This window comes from Lagenorhynchus albirostris, chromosome 10, assembly GCF_949774975.1.
Source record: "Lagenorhynchus albirostris chromosome 10, mLagAlb1.1, whole genome shotgun sequence".
In the NCBI taxonomy this organism is placed as follows: domain Eukaryota; kingdom Metazoa; phylum Chordata; class Mammalia; order Artiodactyla; family Delphinidae; genus Lagenorhynchus; species Lagenorhynchus albirostris.
This window is the reverse complement of record NC_083104.1, coordinates 24,011,361-24,026,720: the sequence shown is the minus strand read 5'-3', so window position 1 is coordinate 24,026,720 and position 15,360 is coordinate 24,011,361. Positions and strand designations below refer to the sequence as shown.

The following is a 15,360-nucleotide window of genomic DNA, read 5'->3' as shown; positions in this document are numbered from 1 at the left end:
TAAGGAACCAAAACAACAAAAGGAGGCCACTGTGGCTGGAGCCTGGTGATGTCAGCCTGTGTTGGAGCATGATTTCTACCAGTAGGCTCCTTGAAGAAGGCCCCCAAGCTCTTACAATCTTAGTAAAAAGTGGGGCCTGTTCTTTGGAATGAAGCCACTGAAGCTGTCTAGGTAACTTCAGGCTCCGGACCCATGGTTCTCAATGAGCAGGAAACGGTACACTTGGTGTTCCCCAGGTCCTTCCCGGGAGGCCCCAGATTTTCCTAAATGTGTAAACCGTATTCAGAGAATGCGTAGGATCTGCAGGAGTGCTGAGCTGAGGGGTGGCAGGATGTGGTGTGTGTGGAAGACAATTTGATGCAAATAGATGATAAGAAGCATACCATAATGCCAACCAGGGCCGAAGACTGTTTTCTGAGATGGACTAAGAATGTGGGTTTCTTTTTTATTTTTTGAATGTGGGTTTCTAAGAGCAGAGTCCTGGAAGTAAAGGCGGCTCAACTGAGGCCAAGAGCACAGAGTGATTTTTGTGCAGACTCTGGTACACACTACCAGACACAGTTAAATGGAAGTAGACACTGCATTGACGTCACTGCTGAGGGCTTCTGTATCTCTCCGCTTCTCTCAGCATGCTTTCAAAAGCTCAATACTCATAAAGTTCCGAGAACTGGAAAAAATGTAGAGAACATGACTCCAGACAACATTTACAAGGACTATATGGGTGAAAGAGACGTTTGGTTGACCTTGCCATTCCTTCTGCAACTGGGGAAGCCCCAGCCCAAGAAGCAGGGTTTACGCCCAAGCCAAGAATTTTCTGGAGCCATGAGGGCAGGGGTGGGTGAGTCAGAGAGGTGATGCAGTACAGAAGGAATCTTTTAGGAATTACTGTAAAATCAATGGTTTAAAAAACTGAGTTAAAGGGGCTGGCGACTGGGGCAAAAAAAATCTATATTTGCCATGTCTTCCCTAAGAAGTATTAGAAACGCTGAGAGAAGAGCAGTGAATATCATCTAAGAGGAGAAAATGAAGATATCCGATCACAGAAATGATTGAGTGGGAGTATAAATGCTTCACAAGTTTTGCATGAGTAACTGTTGCCCAGTTCTTTTTGGTAGATAAGCACTTTGTTATTTTAGATCACTCTGAATAACTTGGACCGATAAATGTGGCCATATTCATTTTAAAGGACACTGTCTTGGTCATTTGAAGCTGCTATAACAAACTACCATAGACTGGGTGGCGTAAACAACAAACATTTATTTCTCATAGTTCTGGAGGCTGGGAGTCTGCGAGTCAGGGATCAGGGTGCCAGCATAATTGGGTTTTGGTGAAAACCCTCTTATGGGTTGCAAACTGGACTTATTGTATCCTCACATGGTGGAAAGAGGGTGCGAGAGCTGTCTCAGGTCGCTTTTATAAGGGCACTAATCCCATTCATGAGGGCTCCAACTTCAGGAACTAATTACCTTCCCAAAGCTCTCCCTCCCCCCACTAATACCATCACATTGAGGATTAGGATTTCAACATATGAGTTTGGTTGGGGCGGGGGGAGACAAATAGTTCAGTTCATTGCTGACCACATCAGGTTCCAAAGTGGACTTCATATTTATTACTTCTGTTAAAGTACCAACTGGTGAGAACTTTTCGAATAGTTTCAGCCATGCCTGGGCATCCAGTTATAAAACAGTTCTTGGCAAGATACAAAGTCCCAAATCCTTTTGCCTTGTTTGACAGGCATTGCTGAATCAGCATTCCATTCAGATTGTGCGAGACATAACTTGTGTTTTTTAAAATACTCATCATCATTTGGCTTTTTTTTTTTTATTCTTTGAAAGTGAGGTACCTAGGGAGAATGTTATATCCTCATTTTGAGCTAAATATAACCCCTCCAGATGGAAATCAAAACTAGAAAATGTGCCATCTCATTTCAGTTCTCTTTTTTTCCTTCTCCTCTATGATTGTAGAAGAAATTCACGGAAAACCAGCTAAGTTAAAAAATATTCCTCACATTTATTTTTCCCAGCCTGAGTAAAATTTGAAAGTCAAGTCACTTTATAAGTGAGAACTCTGAAAATAATCATTTTGTAATTGTTCTGGAAAAAAAAGTGAAGTTATAATAATCGTAATAATAATGTTCTACAAATATGAAGTTAAGTTTTGTGTGATTGAGATTTAATCTGAGAACATTAGCTTCCTATGATCTGTTTTAATAGGAAAGGTAGACTATTCTTACACACTTTTCACTTTTGAGAACTTTCTATTTAAAAACTGAATAATCATTCCACTTTTGTAAAAAAAATGTGTATATATGTATTTACATGCAAAAAATAAATTTTGGAAGGGTATATCCCAAAATTTATGTAATCATCACATCTAGGGGTAAGATAAGGTATGATTTTTTTCTTTTCTTTTTTGTATTTTCACACTTTTTAACAATGATATGTATTATTTGTTTAATATGGGGGGAAAAGAGAAAACTAATATAGGCGAACTAGGGGTCAGGGTCTTGGCTATAAACAGAAGGCATACTCAAGAGTTTCAGCAAAGAGAGTTGAACTGAGTTTAATCACTTTGTAGAGAGGAGTGGGCAGGGTTAAGTCAATAGTTCATGATGAAGCACCCAAGGATGCAACATGGGAAGCTGTTACAACCTTTACAAAAGGCCAAGGAGAAGGGACGTGATTACAGAGTCTGGAGAAAGCTTGAGTCTGGCAGGATCTTGGCAAGGCAGAGACTGAGTTGGGGGAAACAATTATGCCAGCCCCTATTTCTTCCCCCAATCCAATCCCACTGGTACCTGGCTGAGGCCCTCCTAAGAGGCGGGCCTCAAGAACACAGAGCTGGGCAGAGACCGGAGGATAATGGATGTGCCCGAGCAAAATGGAGAGACAGCAGTACAGGCAACCACATTATAAAGATACATCATCTGCTATGGGCTATGTCTCTTGTATCTTCCTTCCATTTTGAAAATTTTTTTTCTTTTATTATCCATTATTTTCTTCTTTTTGGCTCTTCATGAATTGAACTAAATTCTGTGTGTCTGTATCAGAGACCAGTCTCTGAACATAGGAACACTGAGAACTGAGTGTAGTTTAATAATCATTTCTTAAGGCTATCTGTGAAAGACATCTGTTATTTTTTTGTCTATCCTTCATTCCTTCTGGGCAACTTTTTCGGCCCACCTCTACTTGATGGAGCCATTAACCACGAGTGCTCATTCCCTTTGCCATGCGGGGGCATGTGGCCCAGCCTGGCCGATCAGCCTGCTCCATCTCCTTCTCTACGGGGGTAAGTGGATACAGGACCCCACTGGAGCCACTCAGAGACCTTTCCCAAGCACTGGTATGGATGCTGAGAAATAAGGATCTTTCTCCTTCTGAAATCAGGAACTCTGAAGCCTCAATTTGGAGCGCTCCGCGGCTGCCTTTGCCACCATGTAGAGAGCCTTTTGGTGGATGCCGCCAACGTAGAGGAAAAGAGAACTGAAAGATGGAAGAAGATCATAGATTCCTGGTGACATCACTGAAGCCCCTGAACCCTGAAGTACCTGAAGGTAGAAAATCCCCTGGACATTGCAGTTTTATGTTTAAGTTTTCTTTTCTGCTTATGTTACTTGGAGGTGTATTTCTCACACTTGAAACTGAAAGTGTCCTGAGTAAACAGAATCGCCAATGAGAAGGATGAGGGTGGTCATTGCTACTGTTCATGGTGCTCTTTCCTATATTGTTTTCATTTATTCTTATAATAACCATTGAGGGAAATAATATTCTTTTTTTAAAATAAATTGATTTATTTTATTTTACTTATTTTTGGCTGTGTTGGGTCTTCATTGCTGTGTGCGGGCTTTGTCTAGTTGCGGCGAGCGGGAGCTACTCTTCGGTGCGGTGCGCGGGCTTCTCATTGCAGTGGCTTCTCTTGTTGTGGAGCATGGGCTCTAGGCGCTCGGGCTTCAGTAGTTGTGGCGTGCAGGCTCAGTAGTTGTGGCACATGGGCTTAGTTGCTCCGTGGCCTGTGGGATCTTCCCGGACCAGGGATCGAACCCATGTCCCCTGCATTGGCAGGCAGATTCTCAACCACTGCACCACCAGGAAAGTCCAAGGGAAACAATATCCTTATCGCCATTTTCCAGGTAAATAAACTGAGGTACAGAGAGGTTAAGTAACTTGCTAACGGCACTAAGGGACTAAAATGTCATTCAGATCCTGCTTGGCTCAACCCCAAGCCTATGCTTTTAATAAAATAACTATGCAATTTATCAGCTGGGCCAGGATACTTTTATACTGACACTGGAATAATTAAACACAAACCAGGACTGTCCCAGGCCAACTGGGGTTCACCTAGCTCTTCACCATTCTACCATGATTCTTCTGTGCCCTGCTTTACTGTTGAGGAAACTGAGACATGGACAAGTAATTTATCCAAGGTCACATGCTCGCACATGTCAGAGCTCCATGGGTAGGAGGAGAAGGATGAGGGAAGGGAGCGATCGGTGATGAGTGTCTAGTCTATGACCCAACGTGAGGCTTTTCAAGGTTCAGAGCTTCCTCATTCACAGATCAGTTCAACAGCCCAGGAGATCAAAGTTTAGGCTGTGATAAAGGCTTGTCTCCACATCTCCAAACCAGAGGAACTTGATGTACAAAGGTGCCTTTATTAAAATGTAGCTTTGTGCTGTGAGAACAACAAAAGTATGAACTTAAAAAATGCATAATTATGAAAAAATGTATAATATGGCACCTAGAAGAATAGTAATTAACAGGATGAAATTGAGACAGTATCAGAAACTATGAGATAGTAGTAAATGAGGACATTTCCTTCTCTCCATCCGCTTGCAAAACCGTCCGGATTATTCAGGAGTTATTTGGACAATATTTAATAGACCCTCTGTGATTGTGGTAGCTGGTGGTGGAAACCTGCAGCTCATACTATCTTTCCTTTGGGACCTCTTGTGTGTGTGTGTTGAGGGAACGTCTGGCTGTGCTATGTAACTATATGGTCATATCTCTAAGGCAACACTAGGAAGCGGGTACTATTATTATCGTATTTTACAGACAAGGAAACCGAGGCTTTCTGAGGTGAAGGAACCTGGGCTAGGCCATTCATCCAACAGTTATTTAGTCCATCCTTCTTTGGGCCTGGGTATGTGGTGGAGCGCTGAGCATGCTGTAATGATGGTGTCATCTGTAGTAGGACCACTGTCACTGTGGCCCTTGCAGCAAAGAAGATATAGTAATGGATTTAATCCAAGTCAGCCTGACCCATGGCTCCATTCTGTCTGTCAGCTCCAAATAACAAGTGTGGTGTGAACATGCTAAGCTATGCTGGTCTCCTCTGCTGGGTGATAAGGAAAGGAGGGGGAAAGACACGGACAAAAGATGTTGGGACAGGGCTCAGACTGTGTACATTCTCAGTTGATAAACTGTGCTATGCGGGAAAGCACTATATTTAAAATGCATCAGTGACTTCCTGCTCAGCAAAAGAAACAATCAACAGAGTGATCGCAACCTATGGGATGGGAGAAAGTATTTGCAAACCACGTATCTGATAGGGGATTAATCTCCAAAATATATAAGAAACTCCTACAAGTCAACAGCAAAAAAACTAGAAACCTGATTAAATGAGCTAAGGACTTGAAGAGACATTTTTTCAAAGAAGATATACAAATGGCCAACAGGTATACGAACAGATGCTCAATGTCACTAATCATTGGGAAAATGCAAATCAAAACCATAATGAGATATCACCTCACACCTGTCAGGATGGCTATTATCAAAAGAGACAGCAAGTGTTGGCGAGGAATATGGTGAGGTTGGGAAGGCTTGCACACTGCTGGTGGGAATGCAAACTGATACACCTACCATGGAAAACAGTGTGGAGGTTCCTCAAAAAATTAAAAAATAGAGCTACTCTGTGATCCTGCAATCCCAACTCTGGGTATTTAACCCAAAAAATTGCAATCAGGGTCTCAAAGAGAAATTAACATTCCCACGTTCAAGACAGCAGTATTCGCAATAGCCAAGGTGTGGAAACAACCTAATGTTCATTGACAGATGAATGGATAAAGAAAATGTGGTATATACACACAGCGGAATCCTATTAAACCTTATGATAACGGGAAACTCTGCGATATGCAACAACATGGATGAAACTTGAGGGTACTACAGTGAGTGAAATAAGCCAGTTAACAGAAACAGAAAGACGAATACTACATGATTCTGCTTATTTGAGATATCTAAAATAGTCAAATTTATAACATCAGAGGGTAGAAGGGTGGTTGCTAGGGGCTGGAAGTGGGGGGAATGGGGAATTACTAATAAATGGGCATTAAGTTTCAGCTAAAGAGGGTGGATAGCCTCTAGAGATGTGCTGTACAACATGGTCAGCCTAGAGTCAACAATAAGGTACATGTACAAATGTGTTAAGTGGGTAGATCTCATGTTAAGTATTCTTACCAAAGTGAAATAAATATTAAAATAAAACAAAATGCATCAGTGGCTTTCTGTTAGTTTAAGGATTAAGGGGAAAAACTCCTTAATGTGGGTTTTAAAGTGTTAAAGAGGCTGACCCTTGGTCACCTGTCTGAGCTCATTTTGACCCTCCCCAGTTCCCTGGTCAGCTCTCTGCATCCCACGCTCCCTCTCTCCTGGCAACTAGTTGAGTTCACCTGCTTCTTCCTGCCTGGAAGGGCTTTACGCATTGTCCTTTCCTTCTGCCCTGAGCATTCTCCTCTTTACCTGTCCCACCCTTCTCTACCCACCCTTCTTATCTCCTCAGGGCAGCCTTGCCCGACCATCCTGATCAGATCAAATATCCCCCATGGGAGGAATCCCCACAGTACCTCTCCAGGGTAGTGCTTAGACGTAATCAACACCTTAACATTTACCTGTGTGATTACGATATTTGTTTTCTCAAATACACAGGGAGCTTCTTAAAGGGCAGAGTTTGCCTCTTCTTTCTTCTTTGCTCGCTTTTTAATATTTTTGCTAATTTTGTTAAACTCCTAAATGTAGTGCTAGATACATGTTTGTTGAATGAGTGAAAGAATGAATGAACTGATGAAGTTGAGGTGTTGGCAGGTATAAAACAGGGCATCTAATCAAGTCAGCGAAGCCAAGTAACTAAGTCTGTTTTTTCCTTATCCTTGGCTTCTTATCATCTAGCCCAGGGCTTGAGAGAGCAGTTATCTAAGCCCAGGCTTCTAAAACTTTAATGTTCATACAAGTTCCTCAGGGATCTTATTACAAGGCAGTTTCTGATTCAGTAGATCTGGAGAGGAGCCTGAGATTCTGAATTGCTAACAATTCCTAGGTGACATTGAGGCTTCTGGTTCAAGGACTACTCTTTGTGTAGCAAGCCTTGTTGATGAAAAAAATTAATCAGGGGCTTCCCTGGTGGCGCAGTGGTTGAGAGTCCGCCTGCCGATGCAGGGGACACGGGTTCGTGCCCCAGTCCGGGAAGATCCCACATGCCGCGGAGCGGCTGGGCCCGTGAGCCATGGCCGCTGAGCCTGCACGTCCGGAGCCTGTGCCCCGCAACGGGAGAGGCCACAACGGTGACAGGCCCTAGTACCACAAAAAGAAAAAAAAAATTAATCAGTAGTCAATCTAGGACTTCCCTGGTGGCACAGTGGTTAAGAGTCCACCTGCCAATGCATGGGACACAGGTTCGAGCCTGGTCTGGGAAGATCCCACATGCCGCGGAGCAACTAAGCCTGTGCGCCACAACTACTGAGCCTGTGCTCTAGAGCCCCCGAGCGACAACTACTGAGCCCACGTGGCCACGTGCCGCGCCTAGAGCCCATGCTCTGCAACAAGAGAAGCCACCACCATGAGAAGCCCGTGCACCTCAACGAAGAGTAGCCCCCGCTTGCCGCAACTAGAGAAAGCCCGTGCACAGCAACGAAGGCCCAACGCAGCCAAAAATAAATAAATAAAATAAATTAAAAAAATAGTCAATCTAAGAAAGAAATGGAAATTTTGATTCAGGCCAAATTGAGGATTATAAGCCAGGAGACAGTTGTGCAGAAACCTCTGAGGACTGTTCTACCTGTTAGAGGACAAAGCACAGTTATATAAGTTTTTGAGATAACGGGTTATACATCAAAGTAACATCTTAACAGTTTACATAGTTCACAAAGGGGAGTAATTGGTCATCATAACCCCTTACAGGACTGAGAAAGGAATGTTATCTCCTAAGGAATTACCTTGTGGGTCCCAGGAGAAATTGCTTTTTTTTTTTTTTTTTGCCAGTAGGCATTCCTGTGTCTTCTAAGGGGATCTAGTTAATGTATAATGCAGATGCACAGTGCACACTAAAGGGGAAGGGGTAGGGGCTCAAAAGACAGAGAAAATTTTATGTTAATTTTTTTCTTTTCCTGCCTTAAAAATAATTTCGTTTCATCAGTGCTAATGAAACGAATAGCGGATGTTGGAAATGCATTCAATATAGCTACCCTACTGAACACTATAGCTTAGCCTAGCCTACCTTAAAGTGCTCAGAACACTTACATTACCCTACAGTTGGGCAAAATTATCTAACATAAAGCCTAATTTATAATAAAGAGTTGAGCATCTCAAGTAATTTACTGAATACTGTACCGAAAGTAAAAAATAGAACGGTTCTAAGGGTACAGAATGGTTGTAAGTGTATTGGTTGTTTACTCTGTGATCACATGGCTGACTTGGAGCTGTGCTTGCTGCCCTGTCCAACATCACAGGACAGTATCGTATTGCTAGCCTGGAAAAGATCAAAATTCAAAATTTACTGTACAGTTTCTATTGAGTATGTATTTCTTTCACATCATCCTAAAGTTGAGAAATCATAAGTCAAACCATTGTAAGTTGGGGACCATCCATAGTTGCAATAGGATATTGACTTGGAGTGATACATCAGTTAGGATGCTTTTGGTTGCAAGTAACAGAAAACGCACATCAAGTTGGCTTACTTAAAAAATAAAGATGGGGCTTCCCTGGTGGCGCAGTGGTTGAGAGTCCGCCTGCCGATGCAGGGGATGCGGGTTCGTGCCCCGGTCCGGGAAGATCCCACATGCTGCGGAGCGGCTGGGCCCGTGAGCCATGGCCGCTGAGCCTGTGCGTCCGGAGCCTGTGCTCCGCAACGGGAGAGGCCACAACAGTGAGAGGCCCGCGTACTGCAAAAAAAAAAAATAAAATAAAATAAAGATGATTTATCTTGTCATGTAACTGAATATAACATGACAGGGTGGAATGCAGGCACCATTTGATCAAGGTTACAGCTTTGTTTCTCTGTGATTCTCTTGGTGCTCCCCTCCTCTGAGTGCCCTTTCCATTTTTAGTTGACTTCTCTGATGGTGGCAAAATGACTGCAGCTCTTCCAGCTGTCATATCTCTATATTTTACCAGCCAGTAGAAAAGGGGTTTTCTGTTTCCCTAGCCATCAAGAAAAGGTCTATTTTAAACTCTGACTTAGGTTATATATGGGGTGAAGTGGGAGGAATTTATAATGTATTTGGCTGAAGTTGTCTTTTAGTTTCAGAAGAGGTGGCTCAGGTTGTCCTATCTGGGTGACTGGTCCTGATGATACATAGGTGCTCAAATAATCCCATCTATGTGACTTGAGTGTTTATACCTTCCATGAAGTCACAAACGTACATGTGGACCCTTGCCTCCAAGTGTCTACCTAGAGCCGCGGTTCTCAACTCTGCCACATTAGAATTATTTGGGAAACCTTAAAAACATAGGTGCCTAGCTTCCACCCCAGATCAAACAAATAAGACTTTCTTGGGGTAAAGTCCAATAATCCAAGTTTTACAAAGATCCTTGAGTGACTCCAATGTGCAGCCCGGGTTGGAAACCACTTACCTAGAGCAGTGTTTCTCAGTAGTGGGTAAGGGAGAGGATTCTGTCCCCAGGGGACATTTGTCATTGACATTCTATTGACATTTGGAGCCGTCTTTAGTTGTCACAACTGGCGTGGAGTTACTACTGGTATCTAGTAGGATGGTGCTAACCATCATCTAATTCACAGGACAACGCCCTCCCTCAAACAGAAACTACCTGGCCCAAATGTTGACAGTATGGAGGTTGAGAACCCTTGACCTAGAGGAGCAGTCCCCAACCTTTTTGGCACTAGGGACCAGTTTTGTGGAAGACAATTTTTCCATGGTCAGGCGGGGGCAGGGGGGAGATGGCTCAGGTGGTAATGCGAGCGATGGGGAGTGACGGGGAGCGAGGGGGAGCGAGGGGGAGCGACGGGGACGACGGAGAGCGAGGGGGAGGGACGGGGAGCGGCAGATGAAGCTTCGCTCGCTTGCCCGTTGCTCACCTCCTGCTGTGCGGCCCGGGTCCTAACAGGCTGCGGACTGGTACCGGTCCACGGCTCGGGGGTTGGGGACCCCTGACCTAGAGGGACAAATGTTAGAACCGATGATTTATTTGCAGTATATTCTGGCACCCTGGTAGGGAAACATACGGTATAAAACGGTCATTTATTTTCAAGCTCTACTGTACTGAAGAATTAGCAGGAGTGCTTGTTTAAAATGAAGCTTCCTGGGTCCCATGCTCTAAGGTATTGATTCATCCAGTCTGGAACGGGGGTCCAGTCAACTGAACGCTTATCCTGATAAAGTTGATGTGAATACAGGTGTTCCACAGAGCACACCTTGAGGAACAGTAACAGAATGTGCCTTGGTCTTATAAAGCTAAATGAAAACCCCAGCTAGTTCATGATTTTGTCTTCCTTGGAGGAAAGATTGTCTGAAGACAGGGTTCCGGTGCACCGAGAAAGCTCTGGGGATTTTACTGGCATTCGTTTTTATAGCTCTGAGGAGGTAATTTCTATCCTTCCTGTGAGTGCTGGGAGATGAGTCAGGAGGAAAACAAGGTTCCCCAGGAGTTCCAGTTTATTCGAGTCCTTTAATGTAATTGTGATGAGCCTGGTCTGAGCCTCCTGGAAGCTCTGTGGCCAGACTGCGTTTATCGACTCACTGTGGTACCTGAATACAAAACCCCCGGGTACCAGACCCTGGCTGCCCGGGAGATTTGGGGAAGAGACAGGAGGCTTCACACACTTCAGCCATCCACGCTGCCTCTTGGGCAGACCCTGGGCCTCTATCAGAGATCCTGCCCTGGGGATAGACCAGTGCTTCAGCAGAGACAGCTGGCTAGATGCCTCTTCTCTTTGCAGCCTGCATTGTTTTGGCAGAGTTTATCCTAAAAATAGGACAGCGAGTCCTGCCTGGATTCCTTCTGCCTGTATTTTCCACGGGGCTGTGCAGTGCCATCTCACAGAAGAGGCAACATTTTGTAGGAGTGGGAAAAAAAACCCACTGGGCTTTGGAGACAGAAGATAGCAGTTAAGTTCTGGTTTTGCCGCTGACGGGCCTCATTGACTTTGGATAAGTCACTTAACCCTTGTGGGTGCCTGTAAAAACTGGGCGTCTTCTAAGACCAGTCATGTGGAATCAGTATGAGAGTCAAATCAGATAAAATATTTACCAGCTCTTTGGTAAAGAACTGTATGCGGGTCCCAATCCTGAGCAGATGGTGGTCGCCATAATACTGAGGATGACTTAAGCCCAACACCATTCCTGGCACATACTAGGCAGTGTATGATGCAGAGTTAAATTCACTATTTCTCTTCTTGTCTTTATTTTATTAATGGCTGTCTCCCTGCCAGAATTCCACCAAGGCAGGGTCGGTGTCTAACTTTTTGCATACCTGTTCGCCTCTACTTTCTAGCCCAGTGCCTCGTTCTATAAATATTTGTTGAGTTAGTGAACAAATGAATGAATGAATGAAAAACCAAGTCAAGTCAACAGAGGTTTTGAGAATGCCTCCCATGTGCTAGGGTTTGGTGGTCAGGAATTATCTGTGGGCAAGAAATAAAAACCCAGCCAATAATGTGAACTGAAAGAAAAATAAGTAAGGCTGGAAGGACAGCCAGGTCTTGAGGGATAAGATGAAAAAGTGGAAACCAGCATGCTCCAATCAGCGAGTTCATTTGCCCAGACTATGTCTCCCTCTCTCTACCCCCGCTCCTCTCTCATCTCACTTCCTCTCTGCAGTGCGTTTCATTCTCTTTACCTTCATACTGGCTCCTTCTGCTTTGAACATATTTGAGACCAGACAACTCCAGTCTCTCATTTTAAGCAGCAACTCTTATTTAATATATTTTTATTTTTTATAAATTTATTTTATTTTATTTAGTTTTGGCTGAGTTGGGTTTTCGTTGCTGCACGCGGGCTTTCTCTAGTTGTGGCGAACGGGGGCTACTCTTTGTTGTGCTGCGCGGGCTTTTCATTGCGGTGGCTTCTCTTGTTGCGGAGCACGGGCTCTAGGCACGCGGGGTTCAGGAGTTGTGGCGCGTGGGCTCGGGAGTTGTGGCTCACGGGCTCTAGAGCGCAGGCTCAGTAGTTGGGGCGCATGGGCTTAGTTGCTCCGCAGCATGTGGGATCTTCCCGGACCAGGGCTCGAACCCACGTCCCCTGCATTGGCAGGCGGATGCTTAACCACTGTGCTACCAGGGAAGTCCCTGCACCAACCCTTATTAATCAGAATCTCTGAGTGCCAAACCGAAATTTCCCAGAACATAATTAGGAGTGTCTCAGCTTAGGGAAGGAGTTCACCCTAGGTCCAATCAGCCGTGATGGCAGAGGCAGTGTGTGTCTTGGGGGAGATCCTCTGACCCGCCTCTCACTGTGGAGGGGGCCCCAGAAGCAGAGGCACTGAGAGAAGATACTGATCGGTTCTGTCAGAGGGGAAATGGAGGCTGAGCAGAGGTTATCGGTAGAGATTATTGTGTCTGAAACACAGACAACATGCTGAGCTCTGGGGCAAGTATCATTCATTCATTCCAGAAATATTCACTGGATGCCTACTATGTTCTGATCACTGTTCCGGGTGCTGGGGATCCAGCAGTGACAAGGAAGACAGTCAAGAACTTTGCCCTCCTGGAACCCTCATTCTATGAGACAAACAATTGTACATTACAGCAAACATGAACACGAGCAGGATACCAGTTCAGACAGTGGTAAGTGCATGGAGGAACTGGCAATATGATATAAGGTGATGGGGCAAGGGGTGGGAAGGTTATTTTTAATTGCAATTTAGAGTGTTCTATTCTGTCATCCTGGCACAAAATATCCAAAATAGTGCCAGGATCTGGTTGTTCTACCTACAAAGAAGGACGTAAGAGTAGAGTCCAGAATGTTCCTTTCAATTCTCCCGGTGCTTGCCATGATATGAGGAACAATGGGGGACGAAGCATGGAACTTCGGCTGGATTAGGGACAACCAGGCCCAGGAGTCACCCTCACTAACCCTCTTTTGGGACATATTAACGCAGCTCTGAGTGGCTCAGGACAGACCACATTCCGAGAGCCACCTGCCTCTGCTTGCTTTGGAGGCCTGCCTAGTGCAGGCTTCAGGGGAAGTAGAGGGTGTGCAGTGGGAGAGCTGTTCATCTGTTTATCTCAATTTCAAGCCTCTTGGACTTTTCCCAACAGCTTCCATAGAAAGGATGCAGCAAAGGGTGAGTCTATTCTCTGGCCATCCTCAGAAATAACAGCAGCTAAGGTTTACTGAACACGTAACATATGCAAGGCAAATAACTATTCTGGTCACAAATTTCAGTTTGAGAGAAGGTACCCCACACCACCAAGCAATACGGACACCATCTGGGTGTCCAACAATTCAACTCAATTCTGACACTCTCTACCGAGAGATAGTACCAGATTCCACAGGTTAAGGGCTCAGTCCCACACCTCATTAACATTAAAAAAGACACCTTTGTCACTCTTATCACTTAGGAAATTCCAAGGGTTTTAGGAGCCCTCTTCCAGACATGGAGATGAAGATCAAATATATACTTCTTATTATAAATCACAATATCACAGCTATGTTCTAAAAGCTCTACATGTATTAACCATTTCTGTGAAGTAACTCAGATAAAAACAAATATCGTATATTAACGCATATATGTGGACTCTAGAAAAATGGTATAGATGATCTTATTTGCAAAGCAGAAACAGAGACACAGATGTAGAAAACAAATGTATGGACACCAAGAGGGGAAAGCGGGGGTGGGATGAATTGGGAGATTGGGATTGACATATATACACCATTGACACTGCGTATAAAATAGATAACTAATGAGAACCTACTGTATAGCTCAGGGAACTCTACTCAATGCTCTGTGGTGACCTAAATGGGAAGGAAATCCAAAAAAAGAGGGGAAATATGTATATGAATAGCTGATTTACTTCTCTGTACAGTAGAAACTAACACAATATTGTAAAGCAACTGTACACCAATAAAAATTAATTTAAGAAATAAATGTTAGGTGATTAGACAAACCAAAAAAAAAACCATTTCTACAATTATACTATGAGGCACAATTATACTATTCCCATTTTACAGTTGAGGAAATCAAGGCACAGAAAGCTTATATAACTTGCTCAAAGTCTTGTGGTAGGGACTTCCCTGGCGGTCCAGTGATTGGGATTCCACTCCTCCTTCCACTGCAGGGGTCATGGTTTTGATCCCCGGTCGGATAACTAGGATTCCTCATGCCACGTGGCACGGCCAAAAAAAAAAAGTCTACGGCAGCACAAGACTTCAAATCCAGACATTCTAGCTCCCAAATCCATGATTCTTATGAATAATATCTGGTCCCAGCTGACTCAGACCCCTGTCTCTAGCTTACCTCAAAGTAAGTACTGAACAACTAAGTGACTACATCAGGCTTACTCTTTCCACTGAATCTTCTACTGAGTAAGTGCCACGTGCGGGTCCAATATCTTTCAAAGCTCCTATTCAAATACAGAAAGGGAGAGTGAAAAACCATGGGTATCAGCTCAAATGCAGAAGGAGTTTTTCTTTTTTTGCAACCTTTCCATCAAACCATATAGCCTGAAACCCACTGAGGGGACAAAGAATTGTATTGTATTTGTTTTCATTTAGAGGCAAGACTGGACTCAGAGACTGTTCTACAAATGTGAAAAATAAGAGTAAAGTATTAAAATACTTTGACTAGGATGTAACCACAGTAGAGTGTCAGGCACCACTAAGTAAGCAGTGACGCAGACTGCTTTGGAGGCAGACAGCCTTTTGATGCTTCCAACTTAACTGTAATCCTTGGTAGGTGTCGTGGAATCTCTCAGCTGAGCCCAAGTCTGATTTTGCTAGAAGGAACTGGAGAGCTGGTGATTCTTTCTTTTCTCCTACTTCTCACTTAAAAAAATTTTTTTAAATTGAAATCTAATTCCCATACCATACAATTAACCTTTAAATTCTAGTATACTCACAGAATTGTACAACTGTCACCACTAATTCAAGAACATTCTCTTCACTCAAAAATGACCTCCCAAAAGATACCCATTAAC

At 43.9% G+C, this 15,360-nt stretch overlaps 2 long non-coding RNA genes across 4 annotated transcripts in view; both read left to right on the top strand.

Annotated features, from left to right (window-relative positions):
* The window catches only part of LOC132526868 (uncharacterized), a 102,200-nt gene extending 98,450 nt beyond the window's left edge, over positions 1–3,750 (top strand). For both annotated transcript variants that reach the window (XR_009542731.1, XR_009542730.1), the window contains exon 4: positions 3,387–3,750. This is a non-coding gene — a long non-coding RNA (uncharacterized LOC132526868). The remainder of the gene's footprint in view (positions 1–3,386) is intronic.
* Positions 3,751–12,882: 9,132 nt separating this feature from the next.
* The window catches only part of LOC132526869 (uncharacterized), a 62,736-nt gene continuing 60,258 nt past the window's right edge, over positions 12,883–15,360 (top strand). For both annotated transcript variants that reach the window (XR_009542732.1, XR_009542733.1), the window contains exon 1: positions 12,883–13,008. This is a non-coding gene — a long non-coding RNA (uncharacterized LOC132526869). The remainder of the gene's footprint in view (positions 13,009–15,360) is intronic.